A 27,586-nucleotide genomic window follows, 5' to 3' on the forward strand; every position below is an offset into this window, starting at 1 on the left:
ATTTAACAAGGCTCTCACTAAGCTACGGATATTTTTTACGTTTGATCGATTGCTGATCATTGCTGAAAAGCGTGTTGGCGCAGCACAATCTTACAGCCGTTATTTGTTCGTCACGCAATGCTGTCACGGCATATGCTCCACATTTTGATCTCTTTTGTATAGAGCACTCTCAGGATAAGTGAAGCAATTTAATCATTGTTCATCTGTTTGTTCATATATATAGTAATAGGTGCATATTTATATAATCGTATTCTATAGTGTACGTGGCCTCAGTCCAAATCACATTTGTTGTACGGTCTGATGTTTCAGACAACAGCTGATAAAGCTAGTGCCTGTACTCACTAGAATTTTAAAAAAATCGCCATAAACAAATTATAGATCAATGAAGCTAAAACGAGCTGAAATAAAAATAGGAAATCACAACGAGTCTAATTCATGAGAAAAACAGACTAAATTTAATTAATTACGTGAGTAAATAGCCCTGGCCATTCCATTTTATTTGGCGTATTTTGTTTGCTTAGTGGTGAGGCATTGGTGTGTAACAGAAAATGGAGGACTGTTGTCAATACAGTCCAAAATTATTGTCAGTAAAATATTGTAAATAAAACACCTATTGACCGGTTACTTCCGCAGCCGCCATTTGGTCGTTCCGATAAGGGTATCATTATTGTCTTTACCCCTATTAAGCGGCCACCCAAACGTTAAAAACTTTGTTTTGGAAAGGGCGATGGCAGATAAGAGTCTGAAATTGAAGGTGCATGACGAGTGATAATTCAAACACACGTCTATCATGATTGTCTTGAATTGACTCCATGTTCACCAAGAAATTTATAACCCGATAGTGAAAACTTTAATATTCAAGGTACACCAACCTCTACTAAAGCGGCTAGCCCCATTAAGCGGTCACCACCTATTTCACCGAGGGTAGCCCACTGTGTTACATGTAAACCAAAAATAATTGCACAGCGCGAAAAGACCTACAGGGGTTTAGCGTTATAGTATTACGCCGGGCGTGTAAGTAGCGGTGGTCGAGTAAAAGATAACAACTTGGGCAATGGTAAACTATTCATTCTTTTCATTTATTAATTTAATCTCTTCCTACTCAACACGATTGTGTGCTCCCAATGGTTCCAAGCCTTACGGAGCCTTACGTATTAGGATAGAAATTGTCCTACCCCTACCCTCTAAATGGGATGACAGCATTGCGTGACGAACAAGCAAGGAACCGCTGCAAGCAAGGATTCAAGCAGCAATAGAGCAAACGTAATATCTTGGTGTAGTGCAAAACAAGCAACTATCCACAAATGCCTTAGCCGTTTTTGACTTAGATGCGGTGGTGATCATATGTGTCGAAAGAGGGTCACAGATTCATGGTATTCGACCATTAAATAAGTTGACAGTTGGCGATGTACAACGGACGTTGTGTAAACAAAAGCAAACTGCTTTATGTGCAACGAATGGTGAGAGAAACACGTTAAATCGTCTATGGGCCTGCCTTTTACAGCAAACGAGGTTAGAAAATTTCGAAATTATCAGCTCTGTGTCTATTTCAACTTATTATAGGTCAAGTCATGTGGTGCATGCTAAAATATACGCCTAACCCGTAACTTGAAATTTGACGACGGATGGTCAAATATTTGCATTTTTAAAGTACTTTGAAAAGCTCTCGCGTCGCTCACAATCATTTGCCCAAAGAGAGTTTTACAGGAAACTTTAGACCATCCTTCTGCGATTCAACCACCAGAAGCTTAATACATTTGAAGGTTTCGCACATGGTGAAAATTAATTATATTCACGAAGTACTTTTAAGTGAATTAAATACATGTCTTCGAAATTTAATTATTTTGCACCCAAAAAGACAACGCAACATTCCCTAAAATTAACCCAGTACACATTTAAGCATTGCACAAAAATATTTGACTGTTTTAAAGACGGAAGAATGATGTGGTTTTGCATGCGAGGCTCTCAAACTTGTTTAATAAAATGGTGCGTCAAATGACGATTTTAACGGAATTTGGTAATTTGCATATTTCTTTGAAATAAAAGGATATTTTGCCAAAAAAAACTATCCAGTAGTTTTTGTCATGCCCTAGCCTATCTACCATGAAAATATAAGCGGAATCGAATTTTTGACCCTTGCCGAGTTATTTTCCATTTTTATGGACAGGGACTCTTAAAGTGACTCAGACAGTTTCCAGCAGTTAGACTTTGATGGGTTATTGTAAAAAATACTGCCCAATCGATCATTGGTGAGCTCTAGGTTACCACAGCATGACCTGCAAAAAACACGCTTAATTTTAGCTTTAAGTCCTTATAATTCAAAAACGAGCTTGGTGACCCCAAATTTTATTACTGAATTGTGACAAGCATGATAAGATGCAACGTTTTGCGAAGTTTAAAAAAATCGGTACACAGGGTTCAGAGCCACCTTAAATTTCGAAAATTTAAGGTGACTCTGAACCCTGTCTACAGAATATTTTGTAAAATACTTCGTAAAAATTTGCATCTTATCATGCTTGTCACAATTCAAAACTAAAAAAAATGGGAGTCACCGCAAGCTCGATTTTGAGTCATAAGCGCTTAAAGCTTAAATTAAGGGTGTTTTCAACAGATTTTATTGTTGCTTTGGCAACCTGTTGTATAAAAAGGATGAACTAAACTTGTTCACCAATGATTGGGCGTTTGTGTGATGCCATTATTGTAGCATCACTTGTTAAAAAGTAGTAGTATATTCATCCTTCAAAGTGTGTTTTTTTTTTTATTGTAATGCAATTTTATTTACAGGACAAACACTTACGCTACTTACAGTACTAATATTATTCTTACTTCTACACTTAAACTGTACCTGCTCCTTACCCTACTTATTCTTACACTATTTATACATGCACTAGTCACAATACATATATTACAATGCGATCACGCTAATTAAATTACAGTTGGCTGACTTACAATGCTCTTTTTTTATTAAAGATAAATTACATAAACATATAAGTTTTATACTTCCTACATTTTGCTTCTCTACAACGCACTTAATTATGTTTTTCGAATCTTTTTGGCGATAACATCAAACGACTCAGTATTGTTCAAGTTAAATAACAGATCACTTACATAAAAAAAAGTCGGACTCGAAATAATTTTTATAGTAGACCGGAAAGCCATTCACACGAATTTCTTTATTGTTCCAAATTATATTATTCCAGTCCTTATTTGATGCGAAGTCTTCACGAAATACAGACCACCATTGCAAAAGTTCAGTATAGAATTGAGAACGGGTTGAGAAGTCCTTTACATCGAAATTACTGTTAAAAAGGAAAAGTCCTCCGTATTTGGCTAGAAGATGACGCAAATAACTTTTCCAGGTACCACTGTTTGAACTAAATATTCTCTTTAACCATGCTAGCCTTGAGGATTTGATCATGCATTCAAGATCTATCATTTTTAAACCCCCTTTCTCAGAGTCATTTATTGTTGACAATCTCGTAACCTTATCAGTACCTTTCCACAAAAATTTATAGAGAATTCGATTTAATTCTGTAACTACTCCTTCTGGGGTTGGTATTAATGAAAATAAATAGACCATTTTGGGGATTACGAGAGCTTTGATTATTGTCACCTTCCCATACAAAGATAGACCTCTGAACGACCAGATGTTTATAAGTTTTTTTATTTTATCAAGATTTTCTATAAAATTCTTTTCCCGTAGCAATTTTTCATCATATGAATAATCGACTCCAAGTGCTTTGATAGGCTCATCGGGCCATTTAAGACCCAAGACCTCAAAGTATAGTTGTTAGAAAAATGCTGGAAATTGTTGCCAGCCTCCTTAAGCAATAAATCTGTTTTTGTCAAGGTTTCTAAATTGTTCTTATCAATATCATTCCATAATTGCAACATTTACACAAAAATGTTCTTGAGTCATTACTTCTTGAGACAAGACTAACAAGTTCAATTTGATTGGCGCTGTACATATTATATGTTCTTCACATTAGGTGTTGCTTAAACTATTGATTTATGTATTGTACATAGACAAAGAAAAATAGAAGTACTTTCACACAATCGTAGGAGTGCTCGATAAAATAGTCCTGCTGTTAAGAGCCAAAAATAACCAGAATTGTTCATTTTTTGATAAAAGCATGAAACTTCCCAGGATTACTAACCTCTATAAGGTAAACATTTTCTGATATGGAGCCATCCCAAATTTACACCCACAAACATGCTACGCGCATGTCAATAAATGACGTCTTAGGCCTTTACATGGGAACGAGGCTGAGTTAAAATGCTTATTTCTGAGCCTTCTCAGGAGTTCTTGGTCTAGATTTCTTGCTTTTTAATATAAAAGCAACTTATAAAGTATCTGGGAGTCTAAAAATTTGTCACGTGATTAGTCACGTGACCATCATTTCAATAAACAAAATAATACCGAATATTACATTAATACGATTAATTTTTATTTCTCTTCTTCTTTCTCGTTTTTCCTCGCAAATAGAATAAAGTAATCAATGTGGGAAGTTAAAAAAAATACAAGATTTATATTTCTGTCCATGGGACATTGGATCCTACCATCTTGCGGCTGCAAGGCGCGTGAAACTATGGTGGCTAAATGCGAACTTGTTATTTAAGGAACCTCACCAGTTAACTAAAAGGTCCACTTAAACAATATTTGGCAGAGAACATTTCCTTTCAAAGATCTACTTGCAATATTTTTGGGCTTACAGACACTGTGGCCTTATTCGCTAACGAAGCCCGATTTTTTCAGAATTAGGGTGTTCTTTCGGGCATGTTCTCTCCAAAATGAATTTTCGCACGAACGTCCTTAAGTCTGGCTTAACGGGATATAACTAATTTCGGTGCGGATCTCATGGGAAAACTCTTGATTGGTTTAAATCGTATTTGATTAATCGCACACAACGACGCTTCGTTAATGGCTGTCTCTCTAACTTCACCACTCTTAAATATGGTGTGCCACAAGGAACCATCCTTGGTCCTCTTTTATTTCTAATTTACATTAACGATTTGCCTAACTGTCTATCGTTTAGCGTACCTAGAATGTATGCTGATGACACCCACATTACTTATGCTGGTTCTGATTTGTATCTGATTCAGTCTAGTCTATCTCACGACCCTGAAAAGCTAAGTAAATGGCTTGTGTCTAACAGACATACCTCGAACGCTACAAAAACGAAATTTATGTTGATCGCCCTCCAGGCAAAGATTAAGTACTCTATGTGATACACTCGAACTCTCCATTGATAATGTTCCGATTGAACAAGTTTCCTCTGTGAAATTACTCGGAGTATATATCAATGAAAATCTAACGTGACATTCCCACATTGATAAACTGTGTAAAAAGATCGCTTAGAACTGCAACTGGAGCCATAAAGCGAGTTAAGCCATTTGTGCCTCAATCTACTCTACTCTGCACATACAACTCACTAGTTCAACCTCACTTTGATTACTGCAGCCTAGTCTGGGGTGATTGAGGCAAAACATTATCTAATAAGGTACAAAAACCACAAAACTGTGCTGCACGAGTAATAAATTCATCGGGCTATGACGCTGATGTCGATTCCTTGTTTCACAAGCTCAGCTGGAAAGACTTGCAATTTCAACACCAAATTCAGAAAGCTCTAATTAATGGATTTCAAGTCTTTAAACGGTCTGGTTCCCGAATATCTCCCGAAATGAATCAAATTATGCTCTGAGGGACTCGGTTAACAAACTTGTTGTTCTCTTTCTGAGAACTAACTACATGAAAAATAGTTTTAGTTACAGCAGCGCAACCCTCTGCAACAGCTTACCCTGTAACATTAGGGAGTTTGGTTCGTTAAATCAATTTAAACGCTTTCTCTATCGTAATTTTTAAACACGCGGCATTCACGGAAATCAGGTTTATAAGTAGAATATTGCTGTAAGTTATTACAAAATTAACATATGTTTGAAGACTAATCTTTTTTTTTTTTTTTTATTTGCAATAACACAAGGGAAACCAATGCTTACTTACAATACTAACTCTATTTACATTATATTGCTCTAATTATTTACACTATTTAAATTACAATAACTAAACGACTTACATTGCTAACAAATACAGTTACACGACTTACACAATTAAGAAATACAGTGACGACAAGGGGCAAAGAAAAAAAAAACTGAGAAGAAAAATAGCTAGTTATCATTACAGCTTGAGGTTGTAGTACAGAAACATCAAAAACAGACCAAAGGCATGTGGTACATTAAAAGTAAAATGAGTTATGCATCTGACAGGAGATTAGAAATAGATTAATGGGTAGGAGATAGATAACCTACAGAAAATATAATCTAAAATATTAATTAAATCCTCATATATCCTGTAAGAGGTTTCCATTTCTTCGTGTCTCCACTTTTTGTTTCTATCTAATATTGTGATTTTAGTGTGCATATGAAAAGCGTAAGATTTAGATGATCATCTTTTGTTTTAGCGAGCCATACGTGATATCGTGCTAAGAGAAAGCAGTAATTTATAAGAAGCGCAAATTGAGAGATATCAGGCCTCAGACCCAAAGCAGTAATATTTGTCAAAGCATAATCTCTAGGAAGTAAATTTAAGTTTTTCAGCCATTCAGTAAGTTTATTCCAAAAGTGAGATGTTTGGCGGCATGACCAAAAAAGATGAATTATTGACTCAGAGGAGGTGTGACAAAAACTGCATTTCATCGTCCTGTAGACCTATTCTAAATAAAAAGTTATTGGTTGGTACATGTCTATGTTGACTGTACCGGTTTGTGCAATTGTGGTGGAAATTGCAACTAAAAGAACCTTTATTCAGCTAGTGCTTTTAAAGGCAGGCATAGGAACGTTATAGCCAATGACAGATGTTTTTCAAAAGGTTTCCTTCAGACCACAAAGTTCAGCAAGTGTTTATTGTAACATACCTGATCTATTCCGGCATATTTGAAAATCTCAAATGCGAAATAGAAGGTGTCTCAATCACAGTAAGCAAGTAAGTCAAGAAAATCATGTCAATGAAAACTATATAAATTGACTATTGCCTATTGCCTATTGCCTATTGCAGTGCTTATTGCCTTGCTGGTAATTGAAAACAATGATCACGTGACTATCACGTGACATAATTTAAAACTCAAAGGCACTGGTTAATTTGTTATTGTATTAAAAAAAAGCAAGACACTTGGCATAGTAGTCCCACAAGGCCAAAATAATCGGTATTTTGCATCAGCCTCGTTTCCATGTAAGGGCCTTGTATGCCATATTTTTGACATGCGCATTCCATGGTTCTGGAAGCAAATTTGGCATGGCTCCATATCAGGAAATATTTGTCTCATAGAGGTCAGTAACCCTGCCAAGTTTGATGCTTTTATCAAAAAACGAACAATTTTGTCTCTTAACAGCTGGACTAAAAAATACATGTAGAGCGAAATACAAATTACAAATATTGATTTGCATGTTCAGTCGCGTGTAAAAAAAATTAGAATTCATTATCGTCGGTAATTGCGAAATCGCCTTGACTACGCGAGGCGGGAAAAAACAGGTCATGTGACTTAAGTTTTAAAAGGAAAAATTCATCATGTAACGACATTCGAAGCCAAGTCATCAACAGTCGTAAGCATAAACATCAAGATAGCGATCAAAGGGATCCGACACTCAGGAACACAAATTGTAAGTTTCGAAATCGTTTGTCGCTTCGATTCAGAATGTTTTAAATAGTAATTTATCTCGTAATTATTTCAATTTCAGTTGACTACGATGTAGCCACGGACGCAACGAGCCGTGTAAACTCTAGTTCAAATAAATCTGACAACTTTTGATCCCTGGTGGGCTAATCTTCAAAATAAGTAGCACCTTCAACCATAGGAGCGAATCAAATATTGTGCATAGATATATTTGCCGGATATATTATTAAAAGCCAAATTGCAATATACCCTTTCACTGTTTTGTTTACAAACAAATATACGTAAAAGGAAAAATTTAAGGGAGATGAAGGTTATGGGGGACCTTTTGAGAAACAGCCCTTAAAGGAAAAGCTGAATTCATTACATGTATGTGTTGAATACTCAAAGTAAGTAGTCAAAACACTGCAGTCCACGTGTCAAGTGATTGCATTGTGAGACTAATGATCTACTGCATAACATGAATATTGACTCAAATTAAACGTTCCCCTAACTCAGACAAACGCAATGGAAACGAACTATTCGGTCTGCGGTAAAAATAGCTGCCTGGAGTCCACTGTCAACAACAGAACAACAGAATTATTAAAACTGTACTAAAATAAGTTTTGCTAGATTCCGACAAAACAAGTAGCGACCAGTAATGAGTAGCGAAATAAACAAATTCTCAACCTAGCGAATGTTTCGATAAAAGACAATATTTGTTACATCTCGTGTTTCCCCTTAAACTTCTTTCGTGCTCTACCGCTTCCTGCGTGCTTTACAACAGAACAGAGCAGAGTAGAGATTTCGTTATTTGTCAAATATGAAAACCAATATATAAGCGAGCGAGAAAACTACATGATGCAAAAGTAGCCCAAGAGCTGAAACTGTTCCTATTACAACAAAAGCTATTGTATACATTTTGTTTTTATTGTTTTGTATGCATGTATTCACTTACAGCCATCTCAGTTTTATCAGGTTCTCAAACACTCTTTCAGGTAGAAATGTAATTGCGTTTGAAGGCAATTCCCTGTGAAAAATTGAACGCAACAATTTATAATTTATCTTTTTTGTAAGGTCGTAATACTAGCAATAATGATAAATATTGCATAAAACGTACAACAGTTTTTAAAGACATGTTTCGGCATGCTTATGCCATCTTCAGTTTAATAGAGTGACTAATGATACGTGACACAAGTTATATACTACAAAATATGAATAAATTATTTACAATATGCACTACAAAACAGTGGAAACGGAAATTACAGAGTTAAAAAGGTGTTGAAGTGATGTAACTGTTTGTTAAGGTCAGGTTTGTTCTTACTAATATAAAAGGCTTCTTTAAGTTTAAGATCAATAGAGCTATTCGCTGAGTCTAAGATGCGAAAACAAGAAGGTGTGTACATGCCCCTGCATGAAGAAAATTGAGAAAGATGTTTAAAAATATGCGAGTTTTTATCGCTTACTGTATGTTCTTTAATCCTGGTAGAAAAATGGCGACTGGTTTCACCAATATAACAGGAATTACATCCCGCACAAGTAAATTGATAAACTACCATGGATTTTAGAGCATCCGGAGTACGATCTTTAAAACTGAACATATTCTTGATTTTGAAAGAAGTAAAAACTAATTTGATATTAAGATCCGTTTCACAAAAACGTTTAAGTAATTGCCGTAGTTTGAGTTCCGTTATTCTAGAGTACTGGCCGATAAAAGGAAGCTTAAAATAGCGTATATCGTTTTCATCATTAACGTTGCGGCTTTTTTGATCAGAAGGCTTGTTAAGATACCGCTTGAAGGTTTTTTCAATGATGTGTGAAGGAAACGAGTTACGTTTTAGAGTGTCCGAAAGCTTGATCAGATCGTTTTCAAAACCGGAAGAAGTGTTGTTGATTTTATAAGTTCGGTCAATGAGAGTACGGACAAGGCCAATTTTATAGCGAAACGGAGTGAAACTAAAAAAATTTGTTAAGAGACCAGTGTAGGTTTTTTTATGAAAAACTGAAAAAACGCAGTCATGCGAAGAGTTGTCAATCAGAACATCCAAAAAGGAAAGTTTACCGTCGTTCTGTTTCTCGAAAGTAAATTTGATGTTGGGATGTTGAGAATTGATGAATTCAAAGAAAGACATGGCATCCCGAATAAATTGTATGAGTTTAACTTGATGACTCAGCATGCTAAAGAGGAGGACCTCTTGAAATATAATAAACACACTAGGTTTTGTATTCGTGTATTCACTTACAGCGAACTCAGTTCTTTTAGGTTCGCAAACACTCTTTCGGGTAGAAATGTAAGTGCGTTTGAAGACAATTCCCTGTGAAATATTGAGCCCAATAATTTAGAATTTATCCATTTTTAAATGAATTACATGAGCTTAACGTGATGCTTCAGCATGCTAAAGAGGAGGACCTCTTGAAATATAACTGTAAACTCAGTATGATTTGTATGCGTGTATTCACTTGCAGTGATCTCAGTTTTGTCGGGTTCTCAAACACTCTTTCAGGTAGAAATGTAATCTCGTTTGAAGACAAACGAGGCGCGGTGGCCTCATGGTTAGTGCGCTCGTCCCCGGATCAAGCAGTCCGGGTTGGAGCCCTGGCCGGGGACATTGTGTTGTGTTCTTGGGTAAGACACTTAACTCTCACAGTGCCTCTCTCCACCCAGGAGTATAATTGAGTACCGGCGAATTGTTGGGAAACCTAACAAATTGCGGAGGAGTGACCTGCGATGGATTAGCACTGATCCCATCCAGGAAGAGTAGAAATACTCCCAGCCGCTTCATGCCACAGAAACCGGGATAAGCTCCGGCAGCTATGAGCCAGTCGGCTCCAATGCTTCACTCCTTTTATCATTCACTTACAGTGATCTCAGTTTTGTCAGGTTCTCAAACACTCTTTCAGGTAGGAATGCAATATCGTTTGAAGACAAACCCCTGTGGAAAGTAGAACGAGATAACTTGTAAGAGTGAACTAACAGTGTCTCATTCTGGATACAGCTATGTGAGTTTGTTTTGAGTTCTCATAACTCCCTATTAGTATCTCATCCCATTAGTATCCAATGTATTTGAAAAAACAATCTCAATGTCAAACAATCTTCAAACCTTCGCTTCAGCATGATGTAGATTAAGATTTTGCGCTTTGGGCAGGAAGTTAGAGTATTGTTGCTTGCTAACAAATTTATCTACTGAGGACAAAGAATCCGACCACAATAAAGCGTAAAGAGTAATAAAGGAATTTCAAGGTAGCAAAAGACCAAAACAGGTAACATAAATGCCGACAAAAACTTAAACCTATAGATTGTTTTGTAATTTAATAAGGTTCTCATCAAGCTACGGATATTTTTAGCTGGAAAACGCGTAAAGCCGGCATTACGTCAACAGCTCGTGATAGTTGTGTATTTCTATCGATTCATAGAAACAAAATTCGGCTTTTGGCCCAAGCTTTTTTTACAGAGTATTTTCTAACGCATCATGTTTTGCATTGTAGTAAAACAAAAGAGTTTATGTTCTTGGGCATAAATATTTTTTGGGCCCGACTTATTTTTGCCTGAGCCGCTAAGCGACAGCCGGGAAATGAGCTCTGAGAAGGGCCCAAACATATTTATGCCCAAGAACATAAACTGTATTACTATTATTATCACTTTGGAGGACATCGAGAAAATAAGAACAAAAAAAACAACAGTCTGAACAATTACAGGTGCGTATACAAGTTGAATGGCTTTTTATTTTCCCTCAATGAAATGACACAATACATCGTGCGAAGCTGGTTAAAATTGCAAAATCTCGCCGTTTGAGTTTTCAAAAACTGTAAAAGACATGGAAGGAACTCGGCTCGATGAAGTTTATTTGTAAGTGTTAAAATTTCAGCGGGCTAAAGTAAATTTTATTCCGCTAATTTCTTCATTTTAGCCCGCAAAGTGCGCCACAATTCCCGACAAAGTGATAATTATTAAGAATAACACAGGCACCGACCAAATAAAGCAAATTTATTGATAAATATATGGATCGATGATTAATATAAATGAAAAATGAAAGAAAGGAAAGGATAAATGAAATAAATGATGGTTGTGTTATTTAAATGGGTCCTAAATGGATAGACTGCTGTAGGCAGGTACGTGGATGGTTTGGAAGGTGGATGGCTTAGAGGGTGGATGGACAAATGAACACACGTAGTTGGAAGGTCTGGATGGTGGATGGATCAGTATAGACATGCTAGCGAAATAGTCTTACAAATATTGAGTCTCCCTTGTAACGCAACGCATTGTGTCCGAGGATGATGTTCCATCCGTACAGTTAAGAACGAAGCCAGTACAAGAAGAGGACCGATGAAGCACACAACCTAAGAGCAAGCAACGTTGATATAAGAATGTAGGGTAAATATATATTCGTACAAAACTGAAGTTGAATTGTTTTAATTTTATTCCGTAAAGGATCGTAACAATAATAAGGATCAACCCTTAGGTTTTCGTTTTAATAAGAGATATCTAAATTGTTTTACGTGTACCAAATAGCCCTTGACTTGCTCTACAAGAACACATTTTTTTTTTTGTTACTCGTCATCTGAAGTCGCGTCAGCACGACACTTACTCTGATTGGGTAAAATCCATCGGATGATGAAGCAAGGACCAATCAGCTGTAGGGCTGATAATGCATTAGCAGCCCGCTGTCAGTCATTTGCGGTCCACTGAACACGAGTTTTCGAGAGGCCGAGTTTCTATTTGGCCGCGTATATTGATAATAATACAAATTTGCGTTAACTTCGCCTTAAGCATTTCGAACAAAAGAGGTCAAAAACTGTCTGTCTTGTAATGGAGAGCTGTTGTTGACACCGGATTCAGTCACGATCACCTGCGTAGAAGTTGGGAGACAAATATAATTCGCGTTGCTCACCGTTAATACCTGATAAGGAGCATAAAACTATTTGCTGTTTTTGGATAAATAGCATTTTTTTAATCAACTTGCGACTTTCATTCTCTGTGCTACTTAAAAGGACTCTGAATAGGAGAGAAAACACTTGGATTTGCATTTTCTATTTTCTAGCGCAAGAAAAAATGCTAACCTTGTGTAGCATAAGAGCACAAGAACATGGGCAGTAACAACAGCAGCAACATGGTGAAGATATAGTTCATGACGAGAGATGTTGTCTACGTTTACTTTGGAAACATCAAACTGTAGATAAGAAAAGAACAATAGAAATAATTGGCTAACTTGTGTCGATTACCTAAACGTTTTATTAATTGTTTCAAAGGATGCAGTAAAAAAAGGCCACAACAAAATGCGCAAAAACACTGCCTAAATAATTGGCCCCTTGAGTGCATCGAGATTTGTAGCATGTTTATGTTTTAAAGGATTAATTTAACGGAGCGCCGCATAAACGTCACTCACACAATTCTCCATCCGTGAAAACTCCCTCATGCCAAGCCCAAGATCCGATCATACATTTCTCTGCTAGACTTTGTGTGTCCCGGAGAAGCAGTCAGTTAACGGGGTCTACTGCAGTTTTCTTGGCACTTTTCTATTTTTGATGTAAAATGAATCTGGAAATCTGGAATGTTTGTAGGACATGATAGCTGCAGATAATGCAAACCTCAGGTATTTATACGGCTCGCGTGACTGCTTTCTCACGACAGCGTTAAGATCCTTATTAAGGTGGCCGAACACAGTTTTCGCGCGCTTTTGCTGATGCAATTCAGCGCGCACACAAGGATTGCAAAAAACAAACAGGCCATTAATAGAGCGATCATTTTATTTACTCAACGTAGTGTATTGATGGCTTTAATCAGACTTTTATTACAAGATATCTTAGAAAAGGTAACGATGCAAAGAACCCAGCAATTCTCAGCTTTCTCTTTGTTACCAGAAGAACTCAGTTAAATGCAGCGCATGCGTAGTAAGGCGAAAAATTGCGATTGAATGCGGAATAGCTTTCTCGGAAATACGCCTATTTCTCGAGAACCACTCATTAGAATTTTACGCCATTTGGTAGGAAAACACTTTAGGAAATAAGTAACTGGAGTATTGAAAAAAACTGAACTTTAACAAAGGAAATTCTAGATATTCCTGTGGACCTTCAACAAGGGATAATTAAAGATCCCTCTGTTAAATTATTAGCAAAATGGTGTTAACTTGTTGCATGCAAATTGTAAAGAAAATCTAACGTCTAGATTTTCTTCAAATAAACAAAACCGATTTTAAAGGCCTGTTTATATTTATTCATGTTGCCATGGCAACGGCAAATACGTCAGCTTAACCATCAAAAATCCAAAGTTTGCGTTGTTAACTTCCTTGCTGGCATTTTTGGCGACCGAGGGATCAAGGGTTTTAGAGAAAAAGATGAGTGAAACACAGGTATCAAAAACTGTGTTCACCCAGTAATCTGCGCGCGCTCAAAGGAAAACGTCAGTGTTTTTCGATTTTTATGACGTCAACATGAGCACAAAAAGCAAAACTGACAGTGAATTTTCTCGCGTTTCCTTTGGTGAATTTTTTTTTTAATTTGGCCCAGTTGTAACCACATACAATTCCTATAAAATACCCTATTTTTGTTAAAATCTGTCAGAGCTAATCTAATATATTTAGAAGAATGACAAATTACAGAATATTGGAAAAACCGTCTGAACAACCTTGACTTTTTACCAATTGAAAATGTCAGGCAATACCATTTCCATGATGACGCAAAGTATGAAAAAATTTCACCGAAGAAAAGTACAAATATTGAGGAGTTTAGGCCGAAATGAGGAATATATCCACAGGGCAATAGATGAGATGTTGCCATGGTAACGGACTTGATCCACAAATTGACAACCAAAAAATAAGCCTTATTTTAACAGTAACCATACTGGTATATCTCTACAAGGAAAACTGTTGCGGCTATTTCGTGTTTTCTATATTTCCTGTTTTCTTTGTGTCTTTTTTTGTTCCGTATGTTAATGTATTTTTTCACTTTCTGCATTTCGTTGCGTATATATTTGTGTTATCCCTTCATGTTCATTTAGTGCTAGTTTATCGTCCGGTACACATGTTACGTCTTGGTTCCCAGAACCCCGTTGCCAGCATTTTCGTAAGCCGTTTAGTTTATCGTCTGTTTTGTATTTTCCTCTTAGTTTTCTGCCGTCTTCGGTTGGTTATTTGTAGTAATTCGTTTTATGTTTATCTTTAGGAATTTACCCTCCTCGTGCGGAAAGTCAAATAAATTTACTGGACTAATTGAAACTCGCTTTAAGTTGTGTCTGAAGTCGGCCCTTTGCTTTTTCAAAAACTTTAAGAGAAATTAACTAAGTTTCCTTTTCTAACTCGCGCTCTATAGGGAGGGTGTTCGTAAATAATCTAGGGAGCCACCTTAAGGTGGCTTACAACCGTTTTGATGGATTATAACAGCCCAACTTCTAACTCTTTTCAAAAATGTTCCAAAATGTTTTTTCTTTCTCTATTTACTGTTTTCTTTAAGTCTTTTACCATTCTAGGGGAAACTTGAACAATTTAAACGTCAACAAATGGCCAAAATGAATGACCGAGTACCTAAGGAGAGACTGGGCACTAGTAGGTTAAATCGCGTTTTTCTAAAAATTCGCCCGCATGATCCCACCTCAAAATTTCAGGAATGAGAAATTGGCTCTGATTTAACATTCATGCAAAGTAAAATAAAAATCTGTACGACAGATTTTTCGCCAACTAAGAAAATGTGAAATCAAAAATAGCTCAAAATCAGTCTTACAGATTTTTTTAAATTTTGGCTCTAAACGCAATTCACCCCTAAAAATTAATTGTGAAAATTTCATCATAGGTTGCACGGTAGGTTTTCGAGCAATCCTCGATGAAAGACTTACTTTTACATCCTTGGACGAGAATTGAACTGCGCATGCCCTTTATTTATGCGCGCGCTCATGTGACGCCATGTATGGCTACGAGAAAGCAAGAGTAAATTAGAACTCTTTTACCGGTTGTTTATGAACCTTTTCTGTCATATTTTATTGGCCCTAGGCTTAAACACATGTTTGAAAGCAGTTTGAAACTATCGCTACGTATACCGAAGTGATTTAACGCCTTTCAAGTCCTGAAGTTGTTTACGTTTTTTCGTAGGGTTACTTGAGTCATTTTTGCACGCGCGACTAACACTGACGTCTGGCAGGCAATCGTAGCGCTCGCTACTGAGTCTCTGAAAAACTGTAGTAAGCCACCTTAAATCAAAGCTTGGGATCATACTACTTTTCATAGTATTCGGGGTACTAAGGGCTAGGGTAAAGGTAACAACCCCACCTCAAAGAATAGCCTTCCTTCTAACGTCAGAGCCTTTAGTTGTTTTATTAACTTAAACAAGGAGGCCAATCACCTAATGTACACCTCGTACTCCCACACAGCAAACATGTGAATCAGTTTTTTCTTATCTCAATCTTGTAACTGATGTTTCTGCCGTGTTTAAATAAATAAAGTGTATGTATTCCGCTAACGAAAGCTATCTGTTGCGACAACCATGGACTTAATTTGACATGAAGCAGCAAGAGGTTCCCTAAAATAACAATATGAAATGAAGCGGGGGAATTCATTACAAAGGCCAAAACGGCCTGTCCACTGCTAAAAACTTTGTCTGAAATCTTTACTGTTGGAGATTCAATAACAAGAAATCTCCCACAAAGTTATTTGTATCATCCACCACTGAAAACGAGTACGTCTGTATTTAATGGCAATAGCTCCAGCACAGAGTCTCCAGAGATGCGTTGATGCACTGTAAGAAACTAATTTTAGTCTGAAGAACAAACAGTAAAAACACAAAGCGATATTCACTCGAACAACGACATAATGAATTATCGCTCAAACTAAACCACAGTTTTCAAATGTTTGGCGAAATTGCCCTTAAGCATTAAAAAGATGTTTTTCTTCTTCTATTTTGTGTTGGTGGTTGGAGTGAGCTTACACGAATTAAAAAATAATCGTTTGTTTTGCGTAACTTAAGGTCGGGTTTTGCGCCTTAACCTCATACAAGAACCATTGGTTTTTCCCGTCACTGGCATTTCATGCAGAGTCTTCATAACGTCTTGTTTGACATATTTAATAATATGACTACAGTTTCAATAGCAAAAAATATGATTTTAACCTCAAGAAAAACAGAAGACACAAGTTGAAAGAAAAACGAGGTAATGGGATAGAGTAACAGCAACAAGCATAAAAAAAACAGCAAAAAGGAACCATCCACCTTGCACTTGAATTACATAACTTTAATCCCTTAACAACATATTATAAAAGTTGCCTTTCAACCTGCAAATGCCCGCAAAAACAAATGCAGTAAGAGTGTTGTGGTTCTTTTCTACAAATCTCTAAGAAAACGTTACCAGATAAGGTAAACTGCGCGATATGTCAGCAAGGCTGTCAATTTTGACGCCATCTGTTCACACAGTGTTTCAGCTTACGATCATTTGACGAGTCTAATACAATAGTTAGCTGTTTCAAAATTTTTATAGCACATTGACAAGTAATAAAAATCCACTTTCCTCTGTAAAGGGAGTGAGCTTGGTCAAGCTAATCTACCTTTATTTGAATTGACTTGACATAGTTCAGAATGAAGTACCATAAAAAATGTACATTGACACAAAGAATAATCTAAATTTGCGAAATATATAATTAATGCAGAAAGAGTTCAAAACCTGACCTTTTTTATTCATGGTAGTAGAAAAGTCAGTATAGGTGGCTAAAATTTGGAGCTGGTATGATCACAATAATCTTTCGTCCTTCAGCACAGCATTCATAAAAACTAATAGTTTTCAAATGCAAAGCAATGACGTGAATTTGAAAAATACAATTTATCGCCAAAAAGATGATTTGCTAAAATCTTATTTAGAAGTTTTTGATTAATTTTGCACTGGAAGTACCATAAATGAAGCGAATTTTGTGATTCGAGATTTTTCATTAGTTTTCGGTTACGGCATAGCTTTTGAAGTACACTAAGGACGATATTGATGTATTTACCATGGTTCTTTGGCAGAGGATGTTTTAGCAACGTTTCAATCGAGAAATGCCTGAAGAAAATACAACCGTTTAACAGAAAATCTGCCTGATGCGCAGGTTTATTTTTTCTAAGGGGGCTGTTCTTTTATTTTCTACCAAAACCCTACGAGAGGAATCTAACAAGTACGTAACCTACTCGACATATTTGCACTCTTGTCGATTTTTACGCCATCTGTTTCATTTATCAAGTTTTTTTGCGAAATGAGATCCAAATAACTTTAAAGGAAAGGGCCTTGTGAAAGTAAGAATACTACGAATTTGAAAACTAAAGTCACTCCACCAAAAGACGACCACTACTTGACACCCTGATAATTCAACATTCTTACCTTCTCTTCTTTTTAAAGATAGTGCTAGGTTGATTTGTGGGCCAAAATTTAAACTTTGTTTGAAAAAAAAATATATCCACAGCCTTCCTATAGAATAAGAATTATTTTCTGCGCTCAGAACAGCGGCATCGTATTATATCTAATTTTTGTCCAATAACTGCTTCGGTTTTACACTCCCTAAATGCTTCAGTATGAAACATTACAAATTGAGCACAACGTATGATTGTTAAGCTGAAAAATAATCCACTTCACGGATAATTAAAATAAGATGTCCTAGCAATCCTAATTAAGTTTCTTAACTTCTGATGGCAAACAAAACCTTTCGCCTGAATTTAAAACACACGTTTCAGCTTTTAATTAGTTTTTTGTGACCAAAATATAGAGAAGTTTCTTTATCTCTTGAGCACAACGTATGATTGTTAAGCTGAAAAATAATCCACTTCATGAATAATTAAAATAAGATGTCCTAGCAATCCTAATTAAGTTTCTTAACTTCTGATGGCAAACAAAACCTTTCGCCTGAATTTAAAACACACGTTTCAGCTTTTGATTAGTTTTTTTTGTGACCAAAATATAGAGAAGTTTCTTTATCTCTTGAGCACAACGTATGATTGTTAAGCTGAAAAATAATCCACTTCATGAATAATTAAAATAAGATGTCTTAGCAATCCTAATTAAGTTTCTTAACTTCTGATGGCAAACAAAACCTTTCGCCTGAATTTAAAACACACGTTTCAGCTTTTGATTAGTTTTTTGTGACCAAAATATAGAGAAGTTTCTAGATCTCTTTTCATTTTATTTTCCGAGAAGGAGGGGTGGGGGGTGGGGGCGTATGTCGTTGACTATTGATATTCATAATACAAGAAAGAAAAATTTAAAGGATAAAACTAGCTAGGGGTGAGTGCCTACTACAAAAAATAAACGACTCTGTTATTGTTTTACTCATGGTTGGCATCTTGCGCCTTTTTGAAATTGGCTGATCTCCTTCAAGGCAATCAGTAAAAGCGGATGTTAAGATATTTTCATTCGAAGAGATACCTCTCAGAATCTCATGTAGATTTTTGTTTATGCCCTTAATTGACATAGTTAAAATCATGATTAGGCTGGGTTCTGATAAAGGAGGCATCATTTTCCGTTAAAGAGACCCCTGTGTCGAGACAATCATTGACTTAATTTGACATGAAACAGCAAGAGGTGCCATAAAATGACAACTGAACATAAAATGAAGCAGGCGAATTCAGTACAAAGGCCAAACCTGTCTACCGCTGAAAACTTTGACTGAATCTCTTTTGTTGGAGAGTCAATAACAAGAAATCTCCCACAGAGGTATTGTTTATCACCCACCACTGACAACGAGTGTGTCTGTATTTAATGGCAATGGCTCCAGCACAGAGTCTCCAGAGATGCGTTGATGCACTGTAAGAAACTAATTTTAGCCTGAAGAACAAACACTAAAAACACAAAGCGATATTCACTGTAACAAAGACATAATGAATTATCGCTCAAACTAAACCACAGTTTTCAAATGTTTGGCGAAATTGTCCTTAAGCATTAAAAAGATGTTTCTCTTCTTCCCTTTTGTGTTGGTGGTTGGAGTGAACTTACACGAATTAAAAAGTAACCGTTTATTTTGCGTTATTTTAAGGTCGGGTTTTGGGCCTTTTAACTATGTTAGTCTCATACAAAAACCATTGGTTTTTTTCCCGTCACTAGCATTCATGCAGATAGCTTCGCCTCAGAGTCTCCATAACTTCTTATTTGACATATTTAATAATATGACTACAGATTCAATTATTATAGCAAGAAATATGATTTTCCTCTCAAGAAAAGCAGAAGGCACAAGTTGAAAGAAAAGAGAGGTAAAGGGATTAAGTATAATTAACAGCAAGAAGCAAAAAAGAAAAACTGCAAACAGGGAACACCCTCCTTGCACTTGAATTATATAACTTTAATTCCCTTAACAAAACTTTTGTAAATACGCATATTATAAAAGTTGCCTTTCAAACAGCAAATCCCCACAAAAAAGGCAATAAGAGTGTTGTGATTCTTTTCTATAAATCTTTAAGAGAACGTTACCAGACCAGACGAGGTGTGCGCGATATGTTAGCAAGGCTAACATATTGACGCCATCTGTTCACATACTGTTTCAGCTTACGATCATTTGAAAAGTCACTTACAATAGATCGCTGTTTCAGAATTTTTATAGCACATTGCCCAGTCACAAAAATCCACTTTTTTCTGTAACGTGAGTCAGCTTGGTCAAGCTACTCTATCCTAAACCAAATTGACTTGACGTAGTTCAGAGGGAAGTACCATAAATATGTACATTGCAAAAAGAATAATCTGCGGAAAGAGATCAAAACCTGACCATTTTTACTCAAGGTGGTTAAAAAAAAGTTAGTATATGTGGCTAAAATTTGGAGCTGGTATGATCAAAATAATCTTTCTTCCTTCAGCACAGCATTCATAAAAAATAACAGTTTTCAAATGCAAAGCAATGATGTGAATTTGCAAAATACAATTTATCACCAAAAAGATGACTAGCTGGCTATTGCTCAACTTTTATTTACAAGTTTTTGATTAAATTTGCACTGGAAGTACCATAAAATGAAGCGAATTCTAATAGTTTTCTATTATGGCTTTGCTTTTGAGGTACGCTAGGGACTATATTGATGTATTTACCATTGTTCTTTGGCAGATAATTAATGACAAACTGATATTGAAAGCACACTTTTCAGGTTTTCACAAGGTATTTTAAAATGTTGACAGATATATACATGTCTTAAGAGTCCCTGTCCATAAAAATGAAAAATAACTCGGCAAGGGTCAAAAATTCGATTTCGCTCATATTTTCATGGTAGATAGGCTAGGGCATGACAAAAACTACTGGATAGTTTTTTTTGGCAAAATATCCTTTTATTTCAAAGAAATATGCAAATTACCAAATTCCTTTAAAATCGTCATTTAACGCACCATTTTATTACACAAGTTTGAGAGCCTCGCATGCAAAACCACATCATTCTTCCGTCTTTAAAACACTCAAATATTTTTGTGCAATGTTTAAATGTGTACTGGGTTGATTTTAGGGAATGTTGCGTTGTCTTTTTGGGTGCAAAATAATTAAATTTCGAAGACATGTATTTAATTCACTTAAAAGTACTTCGTGAATATAATTAATTTTCACTATGTGCGAAATCTTCAAATGGATCAAGCTTCTGGTGGTTGAATCGCAGAAGGATGGTCTACAGATTCCTGTAAAAATTTCTTTGGGCAAATGATTGTGAGCGACGCGAGAGCTTTTCAAAGTACGTCAAAAATGCAAATATTTGAGCATCCGTCGTCAAATTTCAATTTACGGGTTAGACGTATATTTTAGCATGCGCCACATGATTTGACCTATGTTAAATTGAAATAGACACAGAGCTGATAATTTCGAAATGTTCTAACCTCATTTGCTGTAAAAGGCAGGTCCAAAACCGATTTGACCTGTTTCTCTCACCATTCGTCGCACATAAAGCAGAAGTTTGCTTTTGTTTACATAACGTCCGATGTACATCTCCAACTGTCAACTTATTTAACGGTCGAATACCATGAATCTGTGACCCTCTTTCGACACATATGATCACCACTGCAACTAAGTCTAAAACGGCTGAGTCATTTGTAGATAGTTGCTTGCTTTGCACTACACCAAAATATTACGTTTGATCATCATGGTTTGATGGCTTGAATCTTTGCTGGCAGCGGTTCCTTGTTCGTCACGCAATGTTGTCATCCCATTTTAGGGGGTAGGGCTAGGACAATTTCTATCCTAATACGTAAGACTCCGTAAGGCTTGGAATCACTGGGAGCACACAATCGTGTTGAGTAGGAAGAGATTGAATTAAGAAATGAAAAGAATGAATAGTTTACCATTGCCCCTGTTGTTATCTTTTACTCGACCACCGCTACCTACATGCCCTGCGTAATACTGTAACGCTAAACTCATGCCTAGGTCTTTTCGCGCTATGCAATTATTTTTGGTTTACCTGTAATACAGTGGGCTACCCCCGGGGAAATGGGTGGTGACCGCTTAATGGAGCTAGCCGCTTAAATAGAGGTTGGTGTACCTTGAATATTTAATTTTTCACTGTCGGGCTATAAATTACTTGGTGAACATTCAAGACAATCATGATAGACGTGTGTTTGAATTATCACTCGTCATGCACCTTCAATTTCAGACTCTTATCTGCCATCGCCCTTTCCAAAACAAAGTTCTTAAATTTTGGGTGGCCGCTTAATAGGGGTAAAGACAATAATGAAACCCTTATCGGAATGACCAAATGGTGGCCGCGGAGGTAACCGGTCAATAGGTGTTTTATTTATAATATTTTACTGAAGATAATTTTGGACTGTATTGACAACAACATACCAATGCCTCGCCACTAAGCAAACAAAGTACGCCAAATAAAATGGCATGGCCAGGGCTATTTACTCACCTAATTACTAGTTAAATTTAGTCTGTTTTTCTCACGAATTAGACACGTTGTGATTTCCTATTTTCATTTCAGCTAGTTCTTGCTTCATTGATCTATAATTTGCTTATGGCGATTTTCTTAAAATTCTAGTGAGTACAGGCACTAGCTTTATCAGCTGTTGTCTGAAACGTCAGAACGTACAAGAGACGTGATGTGGACCGACGCCACGTACACTATAGAACGCGATTATATAAATATACACATATTATTATATATATGAACAAACAGATGAACAATGATTAAGAACAAATGTCAACAAAAACCAAGTAAAATTTGAATTTGGCGGCAGAAGTAGAAAAATCGATTTTTCTCTCTTTTCGTCCACAGATAGCCCTTAGGTAGATATGAAACGTGATATAGTTTTTTGGAGCTCGAAGCGCTTTAAATTCGAGAAAATCGAGGGAAACGATTTTCGCCTCAATGGTCACCAAAATGGCCGATCACAAAGACTTAAAATTAGTAATCTAAACTTAATTTGCATTCGCGTGTAAAAGAGAACTAAAACTTATCAATACTTTTTCTTGAAAGACAAAGTATTTAGCTATCCAAAACAGGTTAGAACTTGACTTGAGCGCCATTTGGGAATAAACACACAATTTTTAAAAAAGTCCCTTTCAGTTAGTAGGTCGAATTCCTAATTTAGGAATAAAATTCAGAGATATTTTTCGACATGTGCCGTAACTCCAAATTCCTTGAAACTTCGCCTTTGGAACACTTTTATGTTGTTGTAAAACATGTATTAAAATCAGCTTGGGTTATTCTTTGAGTGGTTTTTGAGGCCTGGCTGAAAAACTCCGATTTTACCTAAAACATGACGAAAAGTAAACAATGGCTTCTGCGTGTTGGTCTGAGGGCAAGCGAGTACAGGCATTTAAATCCTTATAGTATGAGTTCTTTGTACTAATAAGCAAATTGTTTGCTTGCACCTGTAATAAAACTGTTCAATCTCAACGCCAGAGTAACTTTATTTAATCCGAATATGTTTCATCGCTTCGAATCCCAGACATTGTGACGAGATGTCGATTTCACACCAAGAAGAAACAAGAAGTCGAAAACGTTTTACTACGCGGCCTTCCAATTATCAGTTTAAGACAACTGGCCGCTGAAGGAGACATTTACCGAATTACAGCTTAAAACAGTTACGTTTTCTGTAACGCATCAGGTTCGGCTGCAAAAAGTTATTTCAGGACCAGCAATACAGGTTAAATTTGGTGAAGAAATCTTAAGGTTTCATTGTTTATTTTGTTTGCAAGTCACAGTTTCATTCCCGGCCGTGGAATTTACTATGTCCCACAGCAGAGACCAGAATGGGTTGTTTTACAAAAGTGCGGCCGTTTATTTCCGAAGTAAAACATGTTTCCGATAGTCTTTAGTAATTTTGTCAATATATAGTTCAGTTAAAAAGAAGATCACGCGAATTTCAATTAAAAGTTCGGTCAGAAATATTTCCCGCCAAAGCGAAGTTATTTTTTCCAATGTTTTCTAGTCACTTTGTTTCGACTTTCTGCTATTGGCAATCCATGACTCACTAAAAGACCCGCTTGGAATGGTTAGCTAGATTGCAGAATAGAATACTTAAGCACACCAAATCCATTAAGCTAATTTATTTTACCCAGTATTTTCCCAAGAGAATTCTATCTTAGACGTCACGCTGCATGTAAAAATAAAATGTATCCTCAGTTCTCTTGTTCTTTTTTTGCTTTGTATATTTTTTTTTTTTGCCGTCGTGCAAAACATACTGCAACCATATAACGATCGAAGCTCTACTCTAAATTAATTTTGAGACTTTAGTTAACACTTCGTTTGCTTTCGGAAGGCGTGACACGTCATATATACAGCGATTTAAGGTCAGACGACAGAAGTTCGCAAATGCGGATCTTTTTTAAAGGTTTCTGTCGTTTATCCTTGGTATGTTTTAAAAGTATGAACTGTTGTGTTTTTCGATCAGAAGAATTGCTAAGCAATGCGGGTGGACTCTGGTCAGTTATTGTTCCATTAACGGCGCTTAAACTGATGAACGAGATTCTCGAGGAAAGTCAGAGGTCAGATCCTATTTGGTAGCGATACGAAAAGACAGGTTGGGTGACACCAATTTGCCGCTATCCGCCATGGTATCCGTTCCACGAAGAGGTTACGAAGGAGAGAAGAATAGAAATATGTAAATGCTGCTATGTCAGGATTACCAGCGGAGATCTTTCTCGCGATCAATGTTGTTTTTGTCGGCCCAAGTTAGTATACCTTCCGTTGTACCTTGTAAATGGGCAAGTCCTATATTAGAAGGTTGGAAAATAAGCGCCTGCTCGCATTTACTTTGCAGTCCCGTTTTCCATATTCAACTGAAGTAAAGCAACTCTGTAACTTTTATTTATACATGTACACAGTTAAACCGGGTGAATTGTTTAGAATTGCGGTCCGTAATTGTGAAATCTACACATTATCTGTTTGTCGGTGATCTAATTTCACGTAGAAAGATTGAAATATTCCTTCATATTCCTCATTTTATCATTTTATTTTACTTTAAAAGAAGCATATCGACCGGCAGAACGAAAATATGATAATGAAAGAAGTTAAACCGCTTTACTTCAGCAGTCTCTTCTGTCTCTTGGTCTCAGGAAACACGCAAGCAGTCTATTGCTTACTTCTTGCTGATGTTTTCGTTAAAATCCGGTTATTTCAGCGGCGCGTTAAAAGCCACTCGAAGAATATCCCAAGCTGATTTTGATATATGTTTTACAACAACATAAAAGTGTTAAGTACAAGGAACTAATAATACAAGGACTTTAAACGCCTATACCGCATTACCCTCAGACCAACACGCAGAAGTCCATTGTCTACTTTTCGTCATGTTTTAGGTAATATCGGGGTTCAGTCGGGCCTCAAAAACCACTCGAAGAATAACCCAAGCTGGTTTTAATACATGTTTCACAACAACATAAAAGTGTTCCAAACGCGAAATAAAACAACCCATTCTGGTCTCTGCCGTGGGACACAGTAAATTCCGCGGCCGGGAATGAAACCGTAACTTGCAAAGAAAATAAACAATGAAACCTTAAGATTTCTTCACCAAATTTAACCTGTATTGCCGGTCCTGAAATAACTTTTTGCAGCCGAACCTGATGCGTTACAGAAAACGTAACTGTTTTAAGCTGTAATTCGGTAAATGTCTCCTTCAGCGGCCAGTTGTCTTAAATTGATAATTGGAAGGCCGCGTAGTAAAACGTTTTCGACTTCTTGTTTCTTCTTGGTGTGAAATCGACATCTCGTCACAATGTCTGGGATTCGAAGCGATGAAACATATTCGGATTAAATAAAGTTACTCTGGCGTTGAGATTGAACAGTTTTATTACAGGTGTAAGCAAACAATTTGCTTATTAGTACAAAGAACTCATACTATAAGGATTTAAATGCCTGTACTCGCTTGCCCTCAGACCAACACGCAGAAGCCATTGTTTACTTTTCGTCATGTTTTAGGTAAAATCGGAGTTTTTCAGCCAGGCCTCAAAAACCACTCGAAGAATAACCCAAGCTGATTTTAATACATGTTTTACAACAACATAAAAGTGTTCCAAAGGCGAAGTTTCAAGGAATTTGGAGTTATGGTACATGTCGAAAAATATCTCTGAATTTTAACCTTATATTAGGAATTCGACCTACTAACTGAAAGGGATTTTTTTAAAAATTGTGTGTTTATCCTCAAATGGCGCTCGAGTCAAGTCCTAACCTGTTTTGGATAGCTGAATACTTTGTCTGTCAAGGAAAAGTATTGATAAGTTTTAGTTCTCTTTTACACGCGAATGCAAATTAAGTTTAGATTACTAATTTTAAGTCTTTGTGATTAGCCATTTTGGCGACCGTCTACGCGAAAATCGTTTCCCTCGATTTTCTCGAATTTAAAGCGCTTCGAGCTCCAAAAAACTATATCACGTTTCATATCTACCTAAGGGCTATCTGTGGACGAAAAGAGAGAAAAATCTATTTTTCGACTTCTGCCGTCCTATGTTTGCTAATTAGAAAAACTCACTCTTAAATTGTTTCAGTTATCCCGAGAGTACTCTATACAAAATAGATCAAAATGTACAGCATATGCCGTGACAGCATTGCGTGACGAACAAATAACGGCTGTAAGATTGTGCTGCGCCGACACGCTTATCAGCAATGGTCAGCAATCGATCAAATGCAATATTTTGACGAAGCGTAAAGTAAGCAACTATCTACAAATGACTCAGCCGTTTTAGACTTAGATGCAGTGATGTTCATAAGCGCAGAAAGATGGTCACAGATTCATAGTATTCGACCAATAATAGGTTGACGGTAGGCGATGTACATCGGACGTTAACCTTGTGTAAACAAAAGCGAACTTCTGCTTTATGTGTGACGAATGATGAGAGATCGACTAGAAACACGTCAAATCGGCTTTGGACCTGCCTTTTACAACAAATAAGGTTAGAACATTTCGAAATAATCAGCTCTGTGTCTATTTCAACTTATTATAGGTCAAGTCGTGTGGCGCATGCTAAAATATACGTCTAACCCGTAAATTGAAATTTGACGACGGATGCTCAAATATTTGCATTTTTGACGTACTTTGAAAAGCTCTCGCGTCGCTCACAATCATTTGCCCAAAGAAATTTTTACAGGAATCTGTAGACCATCCTTCTGCAATTCAACCACCAGAAGCTTGATCCATTTGAAGGTTTCGCACATGGTGAAAATTAATTATATTCACGAAGTACTTTTAAGTGAATTAAATACATGTCTTCGAAATTTAATTATTTTGCACCCAAAAAGACAACGCAACATTCCCTAAAATCAACCCAGTACACATTTAAACATTGCACAAAAATATTTGAGTGTTTTAAAGACGGAAGAATGATGTGGTTTTGCATGCGAGGCTCTCAAACTTGTGTAATAAAATGGTGCGTTAAATGACGATTTTAAAGGAATTTGGTAATTTGCATATTTCTTTGAAATAAAAGGATATTTTGCCAAAAAAACTATCCAGTAGTTTTTGTCATGCCCTAGCCTATCTACCATAAGAATATTAGCGAAATCGAATTTTCGACCCTTGCCGCGAAATTAAGAATTTGTCTGATTTTTACAGGCAA

At 36.5% G+C, this 27,586-nt stretch overlaps 1 protein-coding gene across 1 annotated transcript in view; it reads left to right on the forward strand.

The window, feature by feature from the left end:
* The first annotated feature begins 268 nt into the window (after positions 1-268).
* Positions 269-27,586, forward strand: part of LOC145485612 (uncharacterized) — a 194,857-nt gene continuing 167,539 nt past the window's right edge. Inside the window, exon 1 of the mRNA XM_081464251.1 lies at positions 269-2,178. The gene's annotated coding sequence lies outside the window, so the exon portion shown is untranslated. The remainder of the gene's footprint in view (positions 2,179-27,586) is intronic.

The sequence above is a fragment of the Orbicella franksi genome, chromosome 4, assembly GCF_964199315.1.
Source record: "Orbicella franksi chromosome 4, jaOrbFran1.1, whole genome shotgun sequence".
In the NCBI taxonomy this organism is placed as follows: Eukaryota; Metazoa; Cnidaria; class Anthozoa; order Scleractinia; family Merulinidae; genus Orbicella; species Orbicella franksi.